We start from the raw sequence: 16,819 nt of genomic DNA on the forward strand, positions 1-16,819 counted from the left end.
GAATAAATATTGAAAATGGTGTTTGCAAATGTCATTCAGGAGAGCCAATCATTTTACTTCCTTCAAAGTGCTGCTTTCAGTGCTCCTCTTCATACAAATTCAAATAATGCTATGTCTAGCTCCACGCATGCAGTCTGCATTAGTCTATCATATCTCTCCAATACACAGATTTTCACTGCTTATTTCTTAAGATACAGACTTTTCCATATTTTTTAACAAGGGTATACTGAAGTTGCTTTCATTATAGTAAACAGGGTGGGACTGAATGACAAAAGGTCTAATTCCTTCCATGTCACACCCAGGCTGCATCTGTTTAACTCCCACGATCCAGATTAGATAATGCATAGTTTGGGAGTATAATACAGAACCTGAGAGTAACACAGAGATAAATCAGACCTCTTGTATTTTAATGATCCAATTTTTCTTCTCTTCCAATTTTTTGTGAGTCAGAAGGTCCAAAAGAACTTATCTGTCTCCACTCCCCAGGAGCTCACATACCCAAGACATTTTAAAAAAAACAAATACTCCGTAAATTATTGAGATTAGCAAATATAACAGAGACCAGTTCTAGAAACAGCAGGGATGCTTCAGTTCAGGGATGATATGCAGGAATTAGGCAGGACACAGTTGTTCAATTCTCAATACAAGGCAATGATGTTTGCTGCACACTTTTCATGGATATCACCTAGGCCAAAAGCAAAAAAGTACAACAATGATGGGTTCTTTGCAAACTTGTCACAATAGGTATGCTGTTTGTACGCCTGTTTTTATGACTTGCATTTCTTATGATATTTTGGTGGAATAAAAATAATGGGTTTTGGGCTATGTCTCCTGCCCTTCCTTCCCCACCCCCAAGGCTGCTTCACTGAAACTTTCTTTTTGAGGTACTGCAGGAAATATTTATTGAATTGGGCAGGGAAGCTACGTGCTTGAGAGACAAACAGCAAAGTTTCACCTGGCAATTGCTGGCATTCGTAAATCCATGTCTACATTACAGAGCTTCCATTACTGGAGAATAAAAAGTCCATATACAGCAAGATACACCTTGCTTTGAAGCAGTTGCCTGAATGGAGGTCTCTTATTGACATGCTTTGTGCCCCTAAACTGCTGATGTTGGTCAAGTATTTGAAGAAGTGACTGCCCAAGGCATCAGTGCTTAGAGCTAGATAAACTAAATCCCTCCCAGGCATATGAATTACAATCTGGCATTTGATGGGCAGTGCCTTCCCCTCTGTGCTCTGAGCAGAGAAAACTTCGATAGTCTAACTTAGGGGTCTAATGGAGGTGTGAAAAACCCATCAGTAAGCAGCCACTAGCTCTTGCAGGTAACGCAGTATGCTCTGCACTATACAGTCTGTGAACAAGCAAGAAAACAAAACTTCGTGTATTGGTAAAAAGAGCTTTTTTTTCCTTTATCTCTTGTAAGTTTACACTTTTGTTTTCTTTTTAAGTAGAGTTGAGGAGTGCAGTTTTGATTTCTTATGCTTTGACAAATGGCTTGAACGTATTAAATCAATAGGGCTAAAATTAATTATTTTACAGTTTTGAGACTTGTTTTAGCCTGGATTCTCAATCTGATTCACTTCTCAGACTTGGTTATGTAGGCTGGTGTAAGAGAGGGTCAGAGGTGGAGGTGAGGGCAAACTGTTTTTTTCACATCAGTGCCAGCTTCTGGTAGTTTAAACTGTTAGTGAACTATGATTTATCTATGCTAAGCCACTTGATTCAGAAAATGAGGAGCAAAACTGTCTTGTAACCTACATGACTGAAGTGTTTATGATTCCTTTAGGATTTTTTTTTTTTCTCTGAGAAATACTAGTTGATGCTATAGTGTTTCACAGTTTAGGTCAGAGGTCCCAGGGATGTCTGATATCTTTTAGCATGGTTTAGAAATATAAAACTAATAAGGCAGTTATCTCTGGCTATTACCTCTCTGTAGTAGGTGTAATGCTTTTCTGGCCCTCTGTTTGAGGCAGAGAAATTAAAAAATCAAAACAGCTGAAGCAAAGTCAGAATCATTGTGTTTCTTGTGCACTCCTTGTTCAGTATTCCTCATCTGGGACCACCAGGGATCAGAGATTATTCCATTAGTGAGCATGTGTGACAAGTCTTTTATCAGATAGCTGCCAAAATCCAGGGCAGAAAAGGTTATCATGCAGCAGCTCATAACAGTTTTTACTTTCACTAGCACTCTTTGGAATTTTGAAGATATTAAGCTGTTTACAAACCTTGAGCTGATTCTTTATTGCTCCACAAAATATGTAAGCAGTATTAATTTTACATCTGAGATTACAAGTGCCTAAACCTGACTCCAAAATAAGTTTCACACACTGTCACTACTAGATACAGTCATAAATTTATCACTTCATTCTAGAATTTATAATAACAGTTACATCCATTATCTAGTAGGGTGTGTTTCCCAAGGTAAAGATTAGGCAGATCATGACCTTGTCCCCCTTGACAAAGTTGACAGTAAAGCCCCAAGAAGACTTATGCAATCTCTGGGCAAAGATTTCTAATGCCCATCCTGGGTTTGGGCTACTTTGTACAACCCACAAAGTGCAAGAAGAGGAACTAAAAGCTCAGACCTGAATGATGAAGACACAGCATTCAATGCTCTGTTTCCTCAAAGATGTAGTGTGTTTGAAGACACAATTATTGGCCATGTTGGAGCTGAAGATTTCTGTCTGTACTTCAACTAAATGCACTTGTAAAAGTAGGATTACTCATGCAGAAGAGGTAGAGAAATTTTTGCAGAAATCAGGTTTTCAATTACTTTCTCAAAGTCTCAAAACCTGATGATTGGTTGCAACATGGTCAAGAGCAGAATCTGTGTACAATTTCTGGTTTTGCTTACCAGACCATCCTTCCTCATAAAGTGCTAACTCCAGTGTTCCCATTCTTGGAAAAAAAAAATTCAAACTGTGTCCTTTAGTCATGTGAATTGCTTTCCTCTTTAATGTTGCTATTAATTATATCAGCAAAATAGCTCTCCAGTACAGATGCAGGTAGCTTGAAACCTTGTCTTTGCATAACCTTTTTTCTTGTGTTCAATACTTAATCTCACCAGTATCTCACTGGGACAGAGTCATGCTGAAGTAGTTGAGCTTAAGGTGACCCACTCCACTTCCAAATGTACCCCCATATGGTGGATTTTTGTGCCTCTGAACAGGATGGTTGCCTTCCTGTTCTTCCCCTGCTCTGACTGCACAGTGAGGACCTTCTTTCCCAGGAGCACTCTAGACTTGCAGTCATTTTTGAGATGATCAAGTGCTCCTGGAAGACAGAATCTTCCCTGCTTTAAGACTAAGTAGTTTCTTGGTAGTAAAAGAATTCATTGCCCAGGAAGAGATTGTACGAACTCTAATGAAAATCAATAATTGGGAGTGAAGGGCAGATGCCTCCCTTCCTTCCTGAGAGCTGTATATTCCAGTATCTATAATACTCCAGGCTTTCTCATCTGCTTTGTTTCCAGTGCACTTGACAGCACTCTGGCCAAAGTGTGCTCCTAACAGAAGAACCCAGCACAGCGCATTTATTTTCCTTTTTCCTTTATTCCCTCATCCCAACAGTGAAGTTCTTCAGTGGGGAAATCAGATGAAAAAAACACTTGTGGGTCAAGATAAAGGCACTTTAATAAAGCAAAAGAAAAAGTTGTGCATCTAGAAGCAAAAGAAAACAAAATATTTATTCTCTACTTCCCATTAGCAGGCAATGTTCAGCCTGGGGAAGCAGAGGTTCAGCACATGTAATGGTTGCTTTGGAAGACAGATGTTGTAAATAACAAAGTCCCTTCCCTGCTTCCTCCTTTTTTATCTCTAGCTTTTATTGCTGAGCAGGCATCATGTGGTATGGAATATCCCTTTGGCAAGCCTGGGTCAGCTGTCCCAGCTGTATCCCCTCTGAAGATCTTTTCTACCCCCAGCTCACTGGCCTTCGAGAGTCAGGGGGCAGGGCTGGGGAGAGAGCCTTGGTGCTGTTCAGGGGCTGCTCAGCAGTAGCCAAAATACTGGCATATTATCAACACCTTTCTAGCTGCAAAGCACAGCCCTATTGAGGGCTGATTTGGGGAAAATTAACTCTATCTCAGCCAGATCAAATACAATTTCTTTTTTTTAACTAATTGCTCAATACCATTTTTTTTATTCTGACAAAAATGTTGTCGCCAGCTGAAGATGATAATCCTAATGTGGCTATGCAGCATTTAAAATTACTTTTAACTGCTATGGTTAAGTCACTTGATCTATGAAAATATTTATTTAATTTTAAAGTATGTTAATGGTATCCTTTTAAAACAGTATTTTGCATCAAATTCATTATTTTAATTTCGTTTTCATAGGGATTACGTGGAAGCTAGGGACATACTTTGTGTATTTTATTTTTAAAACTCATTGAGTTATCTATGTAGGAAAGGGAAGAGCTGTCTTATTCATAAAATGCTATTGAAAAATAATTTTAAAACATTTAATTATTTCTGATGGATGTACAAGACAATTTATATGCTTTTTTTGTATACAGTATAAAGTAAAATAGAGGTTTCCAACTGATTTTGGAGTAAAGTTCATTTAATGTAGTTGAAAAGGTATATGAAGTCCAAATCTGTATTGGAGGAGGCTAGAATTAGTTATTTTTATTGCTAGGCATTACATGACTATTTATGTAGTTCAAACTGATAATGTCTGTTTATATTGCAAGAAAAGCTTTGAACAAGGGAGGAACCACAGGAGCAGTTGGAAAATAGAGGTCACCCACCTCTGCAAGGGCAGCCAGCAGGTCCACCAGGGATGGCAGTAGCAGCAGAGCAGCTGGGCTTGGTGGTGATTTTGCCAAAACCCCCTGAGCAGAGACTGCCAGCAAAATTTATTGAGTGAGCACTTTTCCGAGCCAGCCCAATCCCTTTCTCATTATAACTGTCCCAAACTCACACAGTGAGATTTGCCTGCTAGATCCAGCTGTAGTGACAAAATAAGAGTTGCAGGCTGGCATTCATTAATTAGTATATACATCCCAAATTAATCCTATGTATGCTACTTGACTTTTATAGACATATTTCTCATATGTAAATTTAAATATTCTAGAATGAAATTTGTTGTTATGTTAATTTTCAGATCTTCTGACTGAATTATTTTGCAGAAACACTTTAGTATTTTATTTCTAAAAACACTGACTGTTTGCAGGACCACAATTTCATTTCATAATTAGCAGTCTTGCTAATAGTAAACAATTTCATTATTAGCAGTCTTGCTAATAATAAACACTAAATTGGCTGACTTACTTTTCAATGTTAGCATGCAGCCTCAGAAACGCATTGCTCCTCAAGACAAACTGAAATGTCCTGACTCTTTGTCCATAGATATGACATTCAAGTTGTCAAAATAAGAATCTCTATACATGCATAACAAGAGGTGATTTGGAACCATACCAGTAAATTTTACCAAGCGTATGCAAATATAAAGAGAGAGAACCACACTCCCATGCAGCTAACTTTGTACTCAGTGAAGTGCAAAAGGGAAACAATTTCCCTCTCTTTTCTTTTCTTTGCATGTTTTTTTTTGGGTTTTTTTTTTTTTTTTTTTTTTTTGGCTCGTGCTTTTAGATGCAACACACAGTTTATACAACTGGGTGACAGCACAATTTTCTACTGTGTTTTATAGCACCCAGAGGAAGGGCAAATGATAGACTATGCCAGCTCCCATGGGTGAGAATGGCAGGAATGTGCTAGGTTCAACCCTACAAGGCTGTCTCTTGTATTTTTGCTTGTGGGATTGGTTGAGCACCAATTGAGTTTTCTTCAGAGAAATATGTACAATCATACCTTACCTGTCTGCCCATCTGGTCAGGAGTTTGCATTTTCATTTTTTTCTGGCCCTGTGATATATTTGTTACAATGGCATAAAAAAAAAGAGTGAGTATATTCTATGTTTTATCATACTGACTCCTTTAGGGTAGTTATTTTCTTCATCTTGGCCTCTGTTTTAGTACTTCTGTAATTTTTATTCAGACAGGGTTTTCCCAGCTATTTCACACGTTGATCAGACAGCGCATGATTGAGACGGAGCCTTTGACTTTTACAATTGTTGTTCACAGCAAGAGCAAAGCAAAGGGATTCAAATATTACCAGAGATGTATAATTAAAAATGTGTCCTGCCAGAGCTGACAAAGTGCTTCTGTGGCATTTCAGAGCTTGGGCAAAGTCAGACCCCTGGTCCCACTTAAGCAGTGGTGCAAAGGTCTCTCATAATACCAGCCTCTGGCTCTTTGTACTCTGGAGAGCCTGTAGGCTGCTCATGCCTGTTTCCCACGCTGAGGAAGAAGGAGCTTCCATCTATAACACACCAGAGACAGAGGCCTGCACAATGCACAGGGAGAGCATTTTTTATGCAAATGAATGGAGCAAATTGTACATCCCATCTCTCTAACAGAGATAATCCCTTTCAAGGTGCAACTTTTTCTTGTGCTTCTACTGGGAGATGGCAGCTTTGCCCAACTGCCACCCCTTTGTCATGGGGTGTATGCAGCCCTTTGTGAAAGGATGTGCACTTACACAAGGGAAGTACAACTTCAGAAAAATTATTTGGTGACATTTTCTGTCTTGCTACCACTCATAGGGCCTTTTTTTTTTTTTTTTGTAAATTCCCAGAACTAAGCACAGAGTGATAAAGTAGTGATTTTGAGATTAATTGATAGATGGGGCTTTCTGATAATCCATGTGGAAGAAAGGTCATGTGTTATCTAAAACAGCCAAGTGTCATAATGATGACCTTTAAATCAGTATTGCATGCCTTGCATTAAAATTTACAATCACTAATCATTAACAAAACCAAAGTGCTCAGAAATAAAAGTGGCTGAAGTTTCCTTTTTGCAAAATGTCCTAATAGAAATTTTCAGATGAACCACTCAATTAAAGCTTGAGAACATTTTGGGTTAGCCAGAAGGCTGCAAATTGGGCTGAAAATTTTCAGAAGGACTTTCACGTCTTAAAACTTGAGCTAACAAATTGGAGTTTCTATCTTGGACTGTGAGTTTTCACTGAAACAGTTAGCACAGCCTCAGAGAGGAACTGCAGCAACCTACAGTCTGAGAGACCTCAAGAGGACTTTTAGGCTATTCCCCTTTACCACATCAGAATCACCTATACCTGCGTCGCCCTGATGTAAGTTTTTACAACATCTTTTTTAAGACCCTCCACTGACAGACTGTAGAGCCTGTTCAAATGATACATATCAGTACCCCACTGATCGTTAAAAAGTTTTATTATGCTTTCGTACTGTAAAATATCTTCTTGTGTTCATCATCAGTATGCAGAACAAGTTATGTTCTTGTTCTTTGCCTTCTGCCTTCCCTCTGCAGGTCAATCTGGTTCATCTAGCTTTTTCTTGTAGGTTCTGGTTTCCAGACTCCTTGTTTCATCTAGTGTCTCAACCTGCACACTAAATATTAATTTTAACATGTTCAGAGCTAATTACATGTCTCACAAGCTCATCTGGAAAAAATACCAGAAAGATTTTTAGCAGTTGAGGCCATAGCAGAATCTGGCAAAGTTGGGACCAGCAAGTTGCACAGACACTGACATGGATGTTATCCTTCATGTTCACTTTCATCTTCTCTGCAATCATGGTAGCAAAAGTCACAGTTCAATTAGTGATATTAATTCCTGTAGCCTGTTTTTCCTTACTCCTAGAGTATCCTAAGAAATGTGTTTCATTTGTTTGTGTAAATTGACTAAAATAAATCCAAGGTTGTGCCTACACTATGAAGGCTGCCTGTACAGATAAACAGAAAATTCATCAAAACACAGTTCCTGCCAGATTGGTTCCCAGGAGATTTGCAGCCTGATTCAGGTGAAAAGGGAATCTTGCTCTTTTTTAAGCTCCTAGGCTGAATGTCTCCTCACTCCCTTGACTAACTCCAGCACAACAGGAAGCTCTGTTGATGGAAGGCACATGGTACTCCAAGCAATCTGGAATATCACACGGGCAGAGGAGGGTAGATGTGGACAGAGTGACAGAGATGATGAGAGGACTGAAGCAGGAAGGCTGTCAGGACCTCAGCAGGTGGCACTCTTCCCTCTGGATCAGCATGGGGAGGGAGCTGCTCCCAGCAGTGCACAGCATCACTCTGCTGACACACCAGCTCAGGATGCAGTGTGAAATCCAAAGCCTTGACCTCTTTTGATCACTGGGGTTTTTTTATGCAGTCGTCCTTGATTCACGTATAAAAATAGTTTACTAAAGGTTCTTGAAATTTCAACTCAGATAATCTGCCTAATGAGATGTCTATCTATAGCTGTGGCTCTGTAAATTATTCCTTGCTCCTTGCTCAGGCAGTGCAATGCTAAGACAACTGTGCTTTGATGTCAGACATGACTGTCTTTCTAGACAGCAGTTGTCCTGGACTGTACAGCTGGAGCATTTTGAGATGCAAATCCTTGTATTCTTCTAGACTGTGTTCTGTGTTGTGCTGGCTTTTCAGCCAGTCAGTCTGTTTGCAGAGTGAATGTAGTGAGAGCTTAAACATAAACTTGAAGTGTAACATAGTGTGATTTTACCTTACTTCTTAATGAACTCTTTAAACAGGAAATCTGATCTGGGTGTCTTGTTCAACCAAGCCCTATCCCTTGTAGCAATATAAAGAATAGAAAAAGAAATTTTGGCAATAAATGGTTATAATGAGTTTTAACCCCCAAGGTGTACCTGTACCAAAGCCTCAAGGATTTCTTGCCTACTTTACGTGTTGTTTTCTGACAGTATATCTGAAGTTTCACCAAGGACTTGCATTTGAGTCTTTGTATCACAGCAGGAATTCAACCCAGGGTCAGGATTGTCTGATTCTTTGCTGACAGAGGCTTGCAGAGTTGTTGACTTTGCTTAATTGAGAAGCCTCCTTTTGTGACAGTCTCTTCAGAAGTTTTGGGTAGTAGGTAGCTCTGTGTTGATTTATTGGCATTTCTCTCCTCAGGATATATTTTTATTAAGACATATCAGAAGAATGACTTTTTCTGCTAACCACTGGATTTTTTTTTTGTATGCACCTCTTTGAGAGGGCTCCTTAAGACATCTAGCTTGAATACACTTATGTTCTACTGGCTGGCCTATTCTTTCACACTGAGAGAGACTGGTTTTGATCCCTAACTGTCCAGCTGTGTATGTCTCTGTGATGTGGAGTTCCAGCTTTTGTGAACTGATTGAAATCCCATCTGCAAGAATAGCTTGTGCCTCTTGGAGGAACAAAAACAGTTTTTGCTTCCCAGAGCCGTGGCTAGGCTGTCATACCTGTCGCTCCATCCTTCTTCATTAGCACGTGTATCACACACTTCCTGTCCTCCTGCAATGCCATTCTCTTAGGTTGTGGCAAATGACATTATGGTGGGTTTTGTTGACCATCTGACACAAAGTACCTTGGGACAGTCAATTTTTTTTCCTGTTGTAACTGCATTGGAAGTTTGTGGCCAAGCTGCCCACCCAGTCACTGTCTATTGGACAAGAGTAAACTTTAGTGGGGAGTCTTACAAAGGTGGTTGCAAAAGAAGTAACTCAGCTTTTCTCACAGTGGCTAAGTGGTGGTGTCCAGGGAGTGTACATCCCTAGTTTGGGGGGCTACTCGGGGAGTGCTGTCAAAAGAAGTATTCTTCTGCTTTATTCACAACAGGTATGAACATGATATGATCTTTTCTGAGAAATACGTATCACATCCATTAAATATCCATAATTCCCAGATCATTTGAGATACAGTCCAGAGTGGCTGAAATTCGAGATTAATTTTTTTTACCATATCAGAGGTTCATGAGGTTCAACCATAAAGATGAATTCCAAGACATAATTCATGATCTCAGACTAAACTAAAAACCTGGAGTGAGGACTAGAGTAGGTCCAGATTCTCCAGACAATAAAGTCATCTGGGCCTGTCTTGATATCAAACCACATTGATAAGAAGTGCATGTGTATGGTGTACATTCTTATATCAAGCAAGCCTGTGGAAAGTTTTTTTTTCCCTTTAAGACATGTAATACTCTAGGATACTAAAAATTATGTTAAAAAGGTCCTCTCAAGGTCTTAAAGGAATTACTGTATCAGACATTCTCCAGCTCTAAAGATCAAGTTCATTATGGGGTAAACAAAAATTATGTGGGAAGCTAAAATTATATACCATATGGCATATCTAAAATACTCAGTAATTTGGAGAGATGGTTTGCTCAAAACAAAATTTACAGCAAACCAAGCTGTAAATTTTCTATAACTTTGAAAAATCACCATGAAAGAAATAAGAGGGCAAAACACTGAAATGTGTACCCTGTCCCACTTCTACTTGCATGTAGGTTTGAATGATTGTATTCTTTTCATTGTGCATAAGCAGACATGAGACCTTTTCAATTATAAACCAGTGATGATTAGCATTTTAGAGTAGGGACCTGAAAGCATTCTGTAGACATGACTGAGTTCATACTGTTTCCTGACAGGTATTTCTGTAATAATACATTTCATCTGATTCTGGAATGTTTGCATTCCCTGCTTGCTTTGTCAGGAGAAAGCCACATGCAAAGAGGTGGATTGCAATATTTAAGTTTTCAGACCTAAGAAGGACACTATCTTCGTTTTGCAGCTGGAAGGCAGAAGGTCAGAATGAAAGTGATTGCCCAGCTTCCTCCATGACGTCTCTCATAATACTGAAAGGATCAACCAGGTCTTTTGATCTTCAGTCCTGCACCATCAGTCCTGCACCATTAAGACAAGATTGTCTTTCCTGATCTGCTGAACTCTCTTGTGTACTCCCATCAACACTTTCTTTGCTTCTTCCTACCTAACCCAGAATATACAAAATACCATTATTTGGAATACTATTTTCTCCTTCAAACTTACAATACAATAAAGTACATCTTGAACGTTGCTGTCTGAGGCATTCAGGGTACTGTGATACACGTTGAAATCAGTGTAGTTGCATTTTTTAGTGAGTCAGCATCCCAATAACATGGTTGACAGCCTTCCAGTTTATACCCTGCTCTGTCTGCAAAGGTTGCATTTGCAAAGCAAAGTCTTCTGGCAGCTAAGAAGATTCCTCACTCGGCTGTAGCACATGGCTGAGGTTTTAAGGGGAAGAGTTCCCCCAATCTGACTGAGAGGTACACAGTTGTGGTAGGTATTTCAACACAGCAGATCCCAGGCCCTGCTGATTTCCAGTGTGTATCGTCCGGCAGTTCTCATTCATTGGAGCAGCAGGTCACCTCCTGGAATGGCCTGTTCTTTCTCTTTGGTTTTGGCTGGCTTTTTTTTTTTTTTTTTTTTTTTTTGTTTTGTTTTGGGTTTTTTTTGCTTTTGGGGGAAAGAGGGCGGGGAAAGGGGGCCGTGTTTTGTTTTCATTGCTTGTTTTGTTATTTTCATTCTTTAGGGTATAAAAAAGGGAAAGTGCAAGCATAAATGAGGCTTCTGGGACCCACACATTTAGTTGCATGGATCAGCCATCTGCTTTGCATGCTCTACCATCGCTCCTCATTATGCACTTATTATGGGAATATTTATTCTGTGAATGACTAGCTGTTTGCTCTTGATATGCTTCCATCTGCATATATATTTGTTAAACCACTCCCCTTAGGCATATGAAAGTTTGGCTTTCCCTTTCAGATGGCTATAATTATACAATTAGATTTGCCATATCGTCAGCAGCATGCTCAGCTCCCACATCCACTGCAGGATGCACATGTGGAAGATGGACTGACAAAAACAATTTGCCCGACTCCTTGGGTATGAAAAAGGTTGAGTTTTAGAGTGACAACCAGTAAAGGTGGAACCTGTGTAGGAATTTTGGAAGCTTTAGAGGTAACAATATGGTAAAAATAACTGGGGATGAACCATAGACACATCTGGGTATAAATAGGGCAGTGGATTGCTAGGACTGATGAAGTGGCCCTGTCAAGAAGGTGTGTGTCCCATACCTGGTAGATATTGCTTTCACTGAAGCTTCCAGTGAGCTTTGAGGGGAGCTATGTGAGGAGAAGACCCCATATGGGCCTTCCTTCTGAGAGGATCTAGAAGAAGAGAGAGTTACAGTTAAGGGTGGGAAAGACAGGTTCTGATTCCTGAATTATTTAAGCTTTTCAGAGTTGTGCAGTTCATGCACCATGCATGCAGGAGAGGAAAATCAACCAAAGTAAAGATGGCTTGGGATTTAGGGCTTTGTTTGCTTGCTATCTGCTGATTTGGTTTTGTTTTTCCTGCAGCAAATGACTCAAAATTACTGAATTGTTACTATTTTCTCACTAACTCTGCTCCTGTTAAATTCTAACTGAATCCTAAGACACAAGGCCAGATCCTCAGCAGTGTCCATCACATTTGACATATGGTACCACTTTTCTTGAATGGCTTGAACTTCCAGAAATCATGTACTTTTGAAAATCAAGTATTCTCCTTCTCATGGCAATCAACATGGTAGCATTTTGTCTTCAAAAAACCTTATCCCAGGAACATGGATGTTTTAAGTGCTTGCCAGAGACCCAGCTATCCCTGGGGAAATAATGTGTTCAGGCTTATTGCACTTTTACATAATTTTTAAAATAAACACTTTGCTTTGTCTCGTGTATGAGTTATGACCATAATGACTTCTGGTTCTGAGTTTCCTTTCTCAGAGTTTCCTCCCTCCAGACTTCTCCTGACGGTAATGCTGCTCAGTGTGGAAATGAGCCTATGTATTTACCTGACATTTTACCATTGTGCTGTTAGGCTGCTTTTTATATTGAAAACTATTAATGCCCTGAATCTCATATTGTAGAGATCAAAACTGACTCCTCAGCAAAGCATACAGTAGATCAAAATCTCAGTTTTGAGGATGGATATAGCCAGGCAGTGGGCACTGGGCTTTTGGGGGATGCCCAGGTAAAGCATAAGGCAAAGTAGCTTACTGGAGGCAGTTCAGTCTCTGAACATCCTTCAGCACAATGAGCTCCAGCAGACTTTGGCACGAAATTGCAAGAGCTTTGAAGAATGCAGCAACTGTATGCATGAGTGTGGTGAAGACATCTCTTTTCTCTGTTCAGCTCTACCTTATCTAAAGAACTATTAATGAACTTTGCATATTGAAAGACAAAAGATAGATCAGGGATTTTCAGGCATAATGGCTTTTATTGTTGAAGATTGTCTTTTTTCTTGTTGCTATTTTTTTACCTCCCAAGAAGACATTGGTTAGATTTCGTGGTTTATTTGTTCTGTTTGATTCATGGCTTTTGAGTGAATATATTGATGTTACACAGCATCCTATCATTAACTGCTCTTCTGAGGGTTCTCCTCAAGTATTTTGCAAATCATTGCTACATTATAGGCTCACTGTTGGGACCAATAATTTAAGACATGTAACTTAAAATTGCTTTTCACATAATACAAAAGCGGGCAAAATTGTGGCTACTTACTGAATGTTTGAGAACAGTGTTGTCAACATCGTGTAAGAAGACACTGTGCAAATGAAGGTTTTCACTCTAGTACTGCAGATCTGGGGATACATTTGGTCCCATGGAGCTTTGCAGAAGCCCTTCTACAGGAATTTCTTCAAGGCCTCAGAGTACTGTGCCCGGAGGAAAGCTCAGCAGCATTGCAAGCACCTAGACTATAGGTTCCCAACTTTTAGATAATTGATTTCTCTTATATTGATAACGTATTGTGTCTTGTTTCATCTCTTCACTAAAATCTCTCTATGGTCTACCGTATGTCTTCTTTATATTTTTTCTTGTTCCATGACTGTCCTCACACGTTCTGCATCCTTACTTCTCTATTGCCAGCTTTGCTGACAGATCCAGGACTGAGAGTGAGCTTGAAAACTGGGGTTTATTTGGCTAATATCACCCAGAGCCACTGGGGGTGTCTCTGCACCATGCTGTCATGTGATTATGAGGTAGGAATATATAACACAGACATCCAACATTGCTTCATAAGGATCTGTATGGATCTGATTTCTGTACTTCATCTGTGACATGGTCATGAGTTACCACTCAGGTCCCTCATCCCTCAGAAAACTTAGGAGTCCTTCACATTTTCACTCCAGTACAAATGATTTTATAGATATAGAGTCAGATTTTTCACCATGGAAAATAGTTTATTTCTGTTTAGTTAATGTGCTGCTTCAGAGAAATTAGAAATAATTGCAGAATAATCAGAAAGAACTTGCTGGCAGTTGAGAAAGCTAATTTGTATGAAAATCAAGAGCAGAAATATTGTTTAAGTAGGCTGTATTTTCTTTGGATTCATGTACCTCAGCATAAGAATTTCATTTATAACACTTGATATAAATAGTGTGATAACACTTCACAGAACCTCCACTTATCAGGGGAATTCCAACTTCTTACAGAAACTGAAGCACGCTGGTTGTCATGCCATCCTTGTAAATATTTTATGTTGGCTTAAGACTCAAGGGCAGATGTCTATTTTTACTTAGTGTTTGTGAAGAATTATGAACCTAAAAAGCTTTTGGTATAAGGCATTTAGCAGTAGCAAAGCCAGTTCAAAGCTGTCTCCAGAAACAGAAATTGCAGAGCACCTTTTTTGTTTGTTTTTATATTATACTTAATGTCTGGCGTACTTCTCTGGCAAACATGTCTGTAATAGTTTTTCCACATAACAACATATATTCAACAAAGTAGCTTGGAAGTCAGTATTCAGAAAGTGTAGCCTTCCTTTTCTTCCTTTTCCCTGAAAGCAATTGCTTTGCATTGACATCTTCAGCTGTAACTTGCTATTGGTACTCCTTTTTTTTTTCTCAGCTGCAGCCTAGTGTTGCCTGCCTGCCGAAATAATGAAATTCATAGACTGGCAGAGACAGTGCATCCTGTATTGTCTGGTGTCCCAGCAAAATTTCCTGGACATCTACTGGTTTCTCAAATAAATTATATAAAACTTCTATTTGGGTCCTAATGTGAAGTTCTTAAAACCACAAAAAATGCATCATGTGCTCATGATTAAAGTGGGAAAGTTTCAGAGCTAAAGACTATTACTGTGCAGATTAGCAGTGTAAATGTTGAGCTGCCTGAGCCATATGGCCTGGCTTCTCAGCTGCATTCGTGTGTTTGCACACAAGGCAGAAAGACTTATTCAGACACTTACATTTACCCAGCATTGATTTTAAAATTCAGATTTCAGTAATTTCATGCTCTTTCTGTATCTCTGGCAGGCTCTCAAAGCCAGGCCCATTACCAGTGTGCATGGCCATTCCTACTTGTCAGCTTCTGCCTGCGTGAGTGCCGGCCTTGACTTGGTGCTGCTGCGAGAGGCCAGTGTGTGACATCAGTACTAATTAAGTTTGAATACAGAGCTATGTTTGAGAGCCAAAGGAAGTGCAGGAAGGAAGCTGAGTGTCAGTGAGTCATGTCAGATGAATGCATGGCAAGCGGTTATTGATAACATACAGCCAAACCACAATGTTGATTTTGGAAGATTTGGCATGGGAACTAAAGCAGCATCCTGACCTCAGCTGCGATTTGTTTGTATTCAGATTTCCAATAATGCTGTTTTGGTTTATTTGGAAGAATTGTTTCATTTCAGATTCTCTGTCTTTATTTATCTCACAGTTCTTGCTAGAATAAGGACCCTCAGGGACTGGAATGTTTAATCTGTGTGAACAACGCCTCAGCATTTTTCTGAAGACTGTCTACTATTTTCTGTGTGAAGGAAAAATGTCTCTTTAGTGGCAGGCACCCTGCCTTGTAATTTCCGTTGTGTGAGCTTGGACATCTGTGTGATTACCCTCTGGGAACACTTGCAGCTTGACACACATGCATCTAGTCTAGCTATTTTTAATCATTGCTTTTCAAGTATCTGTAGTGAGTTTGGTGACATGAATGGGAATAGTGTTTTCCAAATTTGAATCCTTTGGTATTTGCTTTTTGTAGTTTCTCAACCGCACTAAAATCTCAAAGTATCATAAAGGTTAATCACTTCCAACTGTCCAGGAAATGTCAATTCTTGAAAATATTACAGTGCCCACAGAACTTGAATATAAAGTCGCATTTGAAGAAATAAGAAATATCAAATTTCTGTTTTGCATGTAGCCATAGTTATTTAAGAACATGACCTACTGGGAACCAGGTAGTCTTTGGGCTTTTTAAAAGTTATTTTCAAATTAAAATATGATTGTTTAAGGTTTTGGCTTAATTTATAGGAAAGATGGTAGTTCAGTATCAGCAACAATTGCTATGACAGGGGTTCATTTTACTAGAGAGTTTTTTCATTTTACTCCTTGGGACAAAACTGATCCCAGGTAACACTCGTTTCCTTACTCATCCCATTCTGTCAGAGCTACAGGGACTATACCTTTACTGTTTACCTTCTTGCAAGAAAAACTTCTGTACCACATCCACCACCGTCAGTATGTGAAGTAGTTGTAAAACAAGACTTGAAGAGTAATGATCCACTTCAGGTCTCAGCTTTCTAACTGACTCTTGTTTTAATCAGTAAAAGACACTTGAAAAAGCACAGCACTGTATTTGGACTTGTGAAACAGTATTTTAAGTGAGGTTACAGAAGTAAAATTTGATTATATAAATCTCATTGTACTGATCAAGTCATGAAGAATACCTTGTATTACAAGTTATAAACTGGTTATTTGAAAGTTAATAGAGCAAGCGATTAAAAAAAAAGGCTTTGAAGAATTCCTGTAAACTATATTTCATTTCCTTGGCCATAGTGTAGGATCAGGTAGATCCATGTCACTTCTGAGAGATGTTTGTATGCTCTCTTCTTGAAGACCTCTCATGATGGAGACCCCACAACCTCACCATGCAACCATTGCTTTCCTGTGTTGTAACATTAGAAATTACATTCTTGAAAGTATAGTCTGAAATTTCTTG

General features: G+C 39.2%; 1 protein-coding gene and 1 long non-coding RNA gene across 8 annotated transcripts in view; one reads left to right on the plus strand and one right to left on the minus strand.

Annotated features, from left to right (window-relative positions):
- Window positions 1–16,819, plus strand: part of STARD13 (StAR related lipid transfer domain containing 13) — a 293,148-nt gene that overhangs the window by 88,282 nt on the left and 188,047 nt on the right. The gene's annotated exons all lie outside the window — the stretch shown is intronic.
- On the minus strand, window positions 7,281–13,853 carry LOC135294148 (uncharacterized). Of its 2 annotated transcripts, none has more exons than XR_010356302.1 (3): window positions 13,394–13,853; window positions 11,927–12,019; window positions 7,281–7,430 (listed from the first exon to the last, which is right to left on the minus strand). It is a non-coding gene; the product is annotated as an uncharacterized LOC135294148 (long non-coding RNA). The 2 variants fall into 2 exon arrangements; XR_010356303.1 differs by lacking the exon at window positions 7,281–7,430 and adding an exon at window positions 10,549–10,797.

Source organism: Passer domesticus, chromosome 2 (genome assembly GCF_036417665.1).
Source record: "Passer domesticus isolate bPasDom1 chromosome 2, bPasDom1.hap1, whole genome shotgun sequence".
Lineage (NCBI taxonomy): Eukaryota > Metazoa > Chordata > Aves > Passeriformes > Passeridae > Passer > Passer domesticus.